The following is a 10,442-nucleotide window of genomic DNA, read 5'->3' as shown; positions in this document are numbered from 1 at the left end:
ACGATATAAAAACAGGACAGCTAAACAAGCAATACACCATAGGCATATTCATCGACTTCTCTAAAGCTTTCGATATGGTATGGCACCACGGGCTAATACAAAAACTTAAAAAAATAGGACTTAAAGGCCAAATAATAGACTTCATCCAAGATTTCCTAAACAATCGCAAAATAACCGTGGGTATAGACCACACGCTATCGGACCAGTGTCCCCTAGAAAATGGCACTCCCCAGGGCAGCATCCTCAGCCCAACTCTCTTCAATATAATGATAAACGATCTATTCGAGGGCTTATCCCCTAAACTAAACACTTCAAAATTCGCGGATGACGGAGCCCTATGCATCCGCACTAAAAGCATTAAAATGGCAGATAACTTAATCCAAAAATCTCTAAATAAAATACAACAATGGGCAGACAAATGGGGCTTCTCCCTTAACTCAGATAAAACAACAGGAGTAGTATTCAAACATAAAAACATGAAACCTGCCTTCCCAATCCTCCAGCTAAACAACCAAACAATCAAATTCCAAAAACAAACCAAATTCTTAGGACTCATTTTCGATCAACACCTCACCTGGGAGGCTCATGTCCAAAACCTAAAAACTAAATGCAGCAAAGACCTGAACACATTAAGATGTCTCACCGGCTCTAACTGGGGAGCCTCCAAAGATACCCTCCTCTCACTCTATACAGCACTAATTACGCCATATACAATACCCTAAACAACTCTCTATCTAAAAAACTTGACTCAATACAATACCAAGCCCTTAAACTAATTACACGCACCCAACATGGCACATCCTACACCTCACTTCAAGCACTTACAGGGGAAATGCCACTAAATCTACGCAGGGAACATCTAAGCCTTAATTTCTGGGCCGCGTCCCAAACAAACCCTCTCATCCAAAACTTAATTAACCAAAACATTAGCCCAAGCTCGCAAACACCCCTTACTCACCTCAATATCCCAAAGAATAACTAACTACCTCAATGAACACCAAACTCAAATTCTTAAACAAAACTGCAAAAAATCAAATATCTTCACCCCTTAACTCAAAATACCCAAAATAGACACAACGCTAGCAAACCAAATAGATAAACAAACCGACTTAAACATAGCTAAAACCACCAAACTCGCATACATACACGAAAATTGGCCAAATTGTTGTCACATATACACTGACGGACCTTCAGACCCGATCTCCAACCACTCAGGCTTCGGAGTCCATACCACACAACCAGTTATATCCACACAATCTTACCGACTCCCTAACAACCACCGGCGTAGATCCTTATACAAAGAAAGTGGAATTGTTTACTTTGTAAACATAGTGTTTTCCCCTTGTTGTATTATGTGTTGTGCTATTTTATATAGTTATGATCTGTGAATAAACAAATCTGAACAAGCTTGAGATATATTAATGTGATTTCATCTATAATTTAAAAAATGCTGTATAGATGTGCATATAGTAAATGTCACGTCAACGACCATCCACAGCATTCTGTTTTGCAAATTAGTCTTAATTATGTCAAGCAGATTGTCTGCACCAATACATAAACCTCGTGCTGTAACACTTGAATGCTTAACGGCTTCATTATATCATTCAGCTATGTGACGGCTGTCTGTAAATAAGTCAGTTTGGACCATACAAACCAGTTATTGATATAAATAACGATCGACCCATTAGCATCCGATGACACGAAATCAACTCATCAACATGCGATCCATTTAATCGTCTCGTACGACCATCATAGGTGAGGTTAGGTGAAATTGGGTTTAACGTTGCGTCCAAGATTGTTGCACTTATATAGCGACGTGCATGTACCTGTGTGTGGCTGCTTGTACTAGTCCGGGCTGATGCCGATTAATAGTGCTAGCACACTGAGATACCATGCTGCAGTTTAACACGAATACCCCAATCAGACACAGTATACTGACTCCGAGCCGACCAGTCCTTGTTTTAGCCCCTTAATGCCGAGCGCCAGACAGGGTAACAACAAGTACCATCTTTTAACGTCTTTTGGTATGACGTGGCCGGGGATCGAACCCCGGACCTTCCGCTCTCCGGGCGGACGCTCTACCGCTAGACCACGGAGGCGGTCTTGTGGGAGACAGAGTACATTCTCTCGTAGATATGCCACTGCCTACCCCTTCTAGTATGCGAACGACGCAAAATACCACTTGGCGTTGACTGGTAATGGTTACTGACTCTACTTGAAGTCTCTAACTCCCAGAGATCGTGGAACGTTCTAGGATCATGGAACTAGGACATCTATGTTTTGTTATCAGCAGATATCTGGCCCCCTTTTGTATTAGACCCCCTTAGATATCACCGAGTGAACATGGTCAGGACCTCATACAAACTGGGCCATTGAAAAACGTTTCACTTCATTTCTGATACTGAATCCTTAACTTGATGTCATTTACACGAACCGGTTGTTGGGATATGGTAAGTGAATGAAGGAGACACCCGGTGTCAGCACTAACTTTCGGTCATCCATTCATTGAACATTAACCGCTATCTTGACTTTTACGGACAATCTGTTTCGGCGGAAAATCGAGACTGGTTATCGTTTGGTTTTGACGCATAATATTTATCAAATACTCAAATGTGTAATAATGCACTCAGTCTGTTAAATACCTTAATGATGGTACGTTGGTTGGTTGGTTTGTTGTTTAACGCTGCACTCAGCAATATTCCAGCTATATGACGGCGGTCTGTAAATAATCGAGTCTGGACAGGACAATCCAGTGATTGATATCATGAGCATCGATCCCCGCAATTTGGATCGATGACATGCATCAACCAAGTCCGCGAGCCTTACCACCCGATCCCGTTAGTCGCCTTTTACGACAAGCATAGTCACCTTTTACGGCAAGCATGGGTTTTGAATACCTATTCTACCCCGGAATCTTCACGGGTCCAATGATGGTAAGTATATATTTATGTTGATTACATGTTTATGTAACCGAAGTACTTTAACATATGTCTGACGTCCATGAAAATATAAAAGTTTGTGGTCAGGTTTTGCGATAAAGGTGCGAATTATCCGCGGATTACTTGGATATAATTGGCAGAAAAATTGCGATTAATCCGCGAATGTCTAAGTGCATTGTCTCCAAAAGTTATAAATCATAATCATTTATAGAGGGGCGGTCTGGTAGCCTAGTGGTTAAAGCGTTCGCTCGTCACGCCGAAGACCCGCGTTCGATTCCCGACATGGGCACAATGTGTGAAGCCCATGTCTGGTGTCCCCCGCCTTGATATTGCTGGAATATTGCTAAAAGCGGCGTAAAACCATACTCACTCACTCACTCATTTATAGAGGGTTTTTTTCATGGGGTTATAACATTTTAATACTCTATCCAATCACAAACTAGTATCTTATATTTTTCCCCAACATTTTGCCTTGTTTCGATCAAAACGTCTAGAAATATTTATTAAGATATAATCTTAATCTTTTATAAAGTTAACGCATCATTGTTCGTTTATTTGAGTGCAAGTTGTTGATGGCAGGTTACCGTGGTAACTGTATCTCACAAATTATTATATACGGAGTGACTAATGCATTTAGAAGTATATCTTGTTACGCCCATTAAGTGTCGGTCTGTAAAGAACAAGTTTGTCCACCCATAGACCTGTCTTCTCAACCTGCTCCCAGCTCTAATAACAGACAGTATCAAAGCTGATAGATGGACAATATAGAGAGAGAAAATAAAGAAAAGCTTGTACACCCACACAATGAGACACGCATAATATAACACCAGAGCTACATATGTCTTAAACTTGACATATCAATATTTTACAAATTAAAACTGTTATCAATTAAAGCATAATCAAAATCGGCGTAATCCTGTTTTAGGTTTTTGAAAAAATATGGTTCCAGGGAAGGACTGAAATAAGTATAATATTAATTTTTTTTAAATAAAATATTGATAATTTTAAAGATTGCGATATTACATTTAAATATACTATCACTTTTGGCCTCAATGGTACGCAGTTTAGTCAAGAGATTTGAGGAGCAGTAAAAAGAGTCGGAAACTGAACGGATGCAGTTGATGTTTGTTTTAAAAAAAAAATGATGTCAATGTATATGGAAAACCATGCATATTGTTGAAGAGACCTGGAGTTTTTCCCCGTTGTATTTAATTGTTGAATTCACTGATTTATCTAAACTAAACTAAACATGTTAGCGTTATTATCAGTGCAAGAAATTACTCAGTATTTCCTTAGTAGTAGGGGCGGTCGGGTAGTCTAGTGGTTCGCTCGTCACGCCGAAGACCCGGGTTCAATTCCCGACATGGGTACAATGTGTGAAGCCCATTTCTTGTGTCCCCCGCCGTGATATATTGCTAAAAGCGGCGTAAAACCATATTCACTCATTCACTTTAGTAGCATTTCCCCGAATAGCAGGAATTACGTTTTTTTTTATTGCAGTTGTAGTATTCACTTTGACACGTCTATAGATGAAGCTACATCGTGTTTAAGCGTTCAGGTATATTATTTGTTTACAGATGTTAGTATATTATCACGAGATAGTCCAGAAAGGAGACTTGATATATAAGTATTTGGGTCAAAATATCGCTGTCCGCGGGAAGGCAGCTATTTGAAACGTCACCTTTCAGTTCATGCCAGGGTTCATTGGTGACACATCAAAAACGCCGTAATTAGCTTTGCAGAGTTAGGCACCTTAGTCTACCGGGATCTGCTGATCGTAGATGAGCCACGATTATGATCCTCGGATTGCCAGCACTACTACTACTGTTTGTATCACGTTTAAACGGGGGGCACAGGTGGCCCAGTCGTCTAACGCGAGTTGATTCGCTGTGCAGAGTTGCGTCCCTGGGCACGCCAGAAACCTCTAATTGTGGGTTCGAGTCCCGTTTCGACCCGATTATGTATTTAGGTTTTTCAGCACCACACCTGTGCTCGTGGGTTTCACCGAAGTGGTAAACGTCTGAGACTGAGAAATGAAACATATTTGGAAAGAAATGTAGTCATACGCCATTGGCATTTGAAGTCGTCTAAGGCGCCGCGATTCGATGTGCAGAGTTGCGTCCCTTGGGCATGCCAGAAACCTATGATGGTTCGAATCCATGTTCGCCACAATTATGTTTCTAGGTTTGTCAGCACCATACCCGTGCTCGTGGGTTTCACCGTAGTGGTAAACGTTAGAGACATGCATCACTTCGGGCTTTCCTCCCACATTAAGCTGACACGCCGTGATATAACTGGAATACTGTTAAAAGCGGCGTTAAACCCAACTTACTCACGTGGAAACGAATAAATATATAATTGAAGTAATATTCAAACTGGTGTTACTAAGCAACTCGCATATTAGTACATTCCGTCCCATGTTATAGCAAATGTCGACTCTGACTGATAATCCTGTCAAGCCACATACTGTATCATGCCAAACTATTTGACCGTGGTATAACGGGGATTGATTGAATACCAGCATAATTAACACCTCATATAACACACATCAAGAAATATTAAAACTGACTTTGTACTGCTTACGATGAATTCCGACTAATCGTTTAAACGACGTAATACATGTACTTGACAAAAATAGAAATTATACACAGTATATCAGCAGGATTATTTACCGACTGTTACGACACAGATCGCCATCAATGATCTTGAGATACCAACCTGAAAGGTCAAGGTCACAACTCCGGCCAACATCCGGGTTTCTCAAACTAGACGTTAGTGTACATATACCAGTGAGAATAAAGGTCACATTATGACGAAGACACCGTGTGTGGTCTTGTCATGAGTGTGCTCGCTGTTATCTGTTACTCAACAGAGACTAAGACGTCTTGTCGACTCGAGGATATTGTCGGCAATCCCCAAGTTGTTCCATTCGACCACGAAGGAACAACGTGATGACGTCAAGTCGCACTTAAAGGATCCACCATTTAATATTCAGGAAAGTTGGGTGTGGGGGGTGGGGGAGTGTTTAGGGGGAACAGAGATGGGATATATAATTTTACTGTCTCAAAGCATGCAAGCCTTTTTCCTGAAAGACGGAGTAGAATCCATCATGTTAAGTAAACAAGTTATAATTTGTGGATTAACTCTAATGGATAAAATACGTTGTGAATATTTTTTTATTCAACTTTTATCCTTAAAAGATACCCTAGACCCTTTTACCCCAGAATATCGACTGGTCTGCCCCAATGATGTGTTCTTACTCCTTCATGTTTTCTTTGTTAATTATACTTATTAACTGAGTGACGTTTTATGCCGCATATTTCAGGAATATCAGGGCAGTGGGACTCAAGAAATCGGCTTCACACAACGTACCCATTTGGGGAATAGAACCAGGTCTTTTTGCGTGCCCTAACAACACTTTAACCACTGCGCTAGCTACCGTCCCTGAATAATAGAGTTGACTTAATGATTAAACTGCGACTGACATTTTCTGGCAACACCCCACCCTGGTGATAGGGGATTGTGGGGGGCTGAATGTAGGTAGGACATCTATATACTTATCATTGACCCAGTTTGTCTCAGTGACCACTGAATTGTATCAGGGGACACAAGGTCAATCTCGGATAGCTTCATAACTGATTCCATTCAAAAATATCAGCTGTGATCATATGGTAAGTGTTTTATTCGCTAATGACACGTCCACATTACAGATGAGAATAGTTGGTCAGTTGACTCGGGCCAGTTGGCAGTTGATTTAAGTCAATCCAGAATCTCGTTTTGTGTGACTGCTACCTCACATTTCATTATGCAGATCAATAATAGCAGTTCATGATTACTCTACATTGTCAGTGTCTCAGTTTCATATTGGGTGATAATTATCGCCTGGGCCTCGGCTGGAAATAGTCAGCCATGCTCGGGTATAGTCTCCCTTTAACCTTGACATGATCGTATTTATCTACACGGAGAATACGTATATATATTACAACCAATGCCTGAATCAGTTACTTTTCAAAGTGACTGAAATTTCAGACAATATTTTAAAAATAAATGATTTACTCAGTAAATCGACAATTTGAATTTAAAAAGCCTGGTCATTAGACAAATTTTCTTAAGAATTGAGATGATTTTATCGCAGATTGACTGATTTTCCTTCGAAGAAGGTCAGGTTCAATCAATTTATTGGTTACTGGGATACGGAATTTGGTATTTCTGTATAATATTTGGAAAACATAAGGTAAAGATGAAACAGTGTCATTAGCATTGTCACCTGTGAAGATCCGGGTTAGAATTGACCTTCAGCAACCAACGCTTGTCGTAAGAGGCGACTAACGGGATCGGGTGGCCAGGCTCGCTGACTTGGTTGATGCATGTTATCGTATCCCAATTGCGTAGATCGATGCTCATGATGTCAATCACTGGATTGTCTGGACTCGAGTATTTACAGACCTCCGTCATATAGCTGGGATATTGCTTAGTGCGGCGCTAAACAAACAAACAGTAGCAGTGACACTCATCATGCTGTCAACATGTTCTTGTTGTCACAGTGCAGTCCTTCTATTAAGGGGTAGCCTAGTGGTTAAAGCGTTCGCACGCCACGCCGAAGACCCGGGTTCGATTCCTGACATGGGCACAATGTGTGAAGCCCATTTCTGGTGTCCCCCGCCGTGATATTGCTGGAATATTGCTAAAAGCGGCGTAAAACCATAATCACTTACTCACTTACTCCTTGTATTAAGCCTAGTTTTACACATTGGGAGATAGGGGCAACAAGTATATTGCTCTGTACTACTACTACTACGCATCATCATCATCATCATCATCATCATCATCATCATCATCATCATCATCACGAAGAATCAAGAAGAATCATGTCAGACAATACATCCCACCACCTTCGACTTGGCAGCGCTTCCTGGAAGAAGTCCCATTCGCTGTCTGGGCTGCGTGTAGAGGGGGCAAGGGCCCTGAGCAGATGCTGAGCCTAACCAGCCTGACCGTGCCAGGATTACCACAACCCTATTTGCTGCATTTTATATTTTAATCTATATATATACACAAAGAAAAAAGTTAAGCACATCCCTATTTCTGAACCATGACAAATGGTAAAAATCATGGCATGGGATGACTGACCACAGGAGCTGGGCTATACCAATGTCATCGGATAGAACAAACATTTGACAACAAATATAAGAGACGATATTGGTGAGTTGTGACTGAAATTGACTGACAAAAGCATCATGGTAACACAGGTACTGTTTTTGACCTTTGACAATACCTAAAAAAAGTATGGAGCTGCAGGATTAAGTAAACGAGTTACGTTTGATGTTACATGTGAAAATGTTTCTTAAAGTCTCTACTTGACATGACACGTGAAACAGATCAGTAGCGGGTATAACCGCCACGTGCCCGGATGATTATTCACCCTACGTCTCATGCCTCCAGTCAGACGTTGGATCTGTTGATGGGTCAACAACAACGACTCCTGATGCAATGCTGCTTCCAATTGGCGTAAATCTTGTACAAGGGGGATCTCGTGCCTGTATGCACCGTCCCAGAATATCCCAAACATGACTGTTCAAGGGGGTTTAAATCTGGGCTCACTGCTGACCAGGGTAGAGTCGTTATTGCATTGGCCCTCATGTAATCAAAGTCTGCATGCGAACGATGAGGCCTGGCATTGTCATTCATTTACTGAGGTCGAGTAGCAGGAGGGCGGTTGTCAAAATGAGGAACGACGACTTGTCTCAAAACGTCACGGATGTACTGAGCCCGTGTTAAGTTGCCCCTTATGGTGACCAAATCCAACCTGCTTCAAGAGAGATACACCTCAAACCATTACCGAGCCCCCGCCGTATGCAACAGTCGGTTTAATGTTCCTGGGGTTGTAGGCCGTGTTCCGGTGCCTCCATACTCTCGTTCTTCCATCAGTGACGTGGAGCAGAAAGCGACTTTCGTCTAACCAATGGATCCGTCTCCAAGTTCTCAGATTCCAGTTCTGTCGCGCAATACACCATGCTAAACGAGCAGCTTTGTGGTGATCTCTCAACAAGGGACGCTTTATGACTCTTCTGGCCCTCAGTCCTACTGCTTTCAGCCGGTTCCTGACGGTTCTGGTGCTGAAACGACGATTGGGAAACCACAACTGTTTCAAGCGTATGCTTGTTAGGAAGGGTTCTCGGCGTATCAGACGAAGAAGGTCCCTGTCTTCGCAATGTGTCGTCACCAGAGGTCTTCCGGATCTGGGACGGTCCTGTACATCACCGGTCTGAGCATGTGTCTCGACTAAACGGCTTACGACCGTGTTATGATACCCAAAATTCCGACCAATGGCATTACAAGACATTCCTGCGTTATGCATGCCGATTATTTCCATCTTGTGGCTTTTGATAATGGTCACACAATGTCATGGAATAACTGTTTAAAACCGAGCTTAAGAAAGCAATTTTAACGTTTGGATATACTGCTTTTAGAGATACTCGAGGGTAGCATGCTGCACGGGCATATCATGCACGACACGTGAGCTTTCGTCACGCATGACTGATTACATCATCTCGAGAATACATAATTCTTCCCGTAATTATATCTTTCATGACTGTTACAAATATTGGGACCAAACAAAAATGAAATATATTAGGGTGTGCTTAACGTTTTTCTTTGTGTATATATCAGGATATGTCATGGCCAAGGGGCGGTCGGGTAGCCTTGTGGTTAAAGCGTTCGCTCGTCACGCCGAAGATCCGGGTTCGATTCCCGACATGGGTACAATATGTGAAGCCCATTTCTGGTGTCCCCGCCGTGATATTGCTGGAATATTGCTAAAAGCGGCGTAAAACCAAACTCACTCACTCACTCATGGCCATTCTTTTAGTCCTTTGCTTTTCTGTTTGTCACAAAATCCTTGAAGTGTTTTTTGCTCAACAAAGAGGAAGGTTATCATCACAGATCCCCAACATCCCTTACGCTCCTCCTTTACATGGATGAATTAAATTGATCATTAATCAATCAATACGTTATAAACCGATGCATGAATACCTCGTTCATTTGTATTCAAAAGAACCCGCTTCATGCTGAACTCATGAACACAGTGAGTAGCGGGTAGGTGCCATTTTGATCAGTTTTTCAAAATGATTAAAAAAACACAAGCTACATTTTGATCCAAATGTTGTCTTGCGAAAGTATTATCTTTGCCGAGGTGGAAACCCAGATAAACACACTATAGACCATCAAGTGACAACATCACAGATCCCACACAGCACTAGGGGTAACATGGGCGATATCACAGTTTACACTTAGGGCGACATGTGAGTTAACATGATCCTGACAGTTACTAAATGAAGGTCAGTGCAACAGCAATGCGTTTCATCATGAGCAGAGTCCGGGGAAGTAGTCATAACCTTTATCAGGAAAGGTGGTACAGAAGGCCCCGTCGTCCAAGGCGCCTCAATCCGCTGTGCAGAGTTGCGTCCCTTGGGCACGCCAGGAACCTATGATTGTGGGTTCGAA

Source organism: Haliotis cracherodii, unplaced genomic scaffold (assembly GCF_022045235.1).
Source record: "Haliotis cracherodii isolate W230 unplaced genomic scaffold, xgHalCrac1.p SCAF_20, whole genome shotgun sequence".
In the NCBI taxonomy this organism is placed as follows: domain Eukaryota; kingdom Metazoa; phylum Mollusca; class Gastropoda; order Lepetellida; family Haliotidae; genus Haliotis; species Haliotis cracherodii.
The sequence above is the reverse complement of the archived record's forward strand: the minus strand, read 5'-3'. Positions refer to the sequence as shown.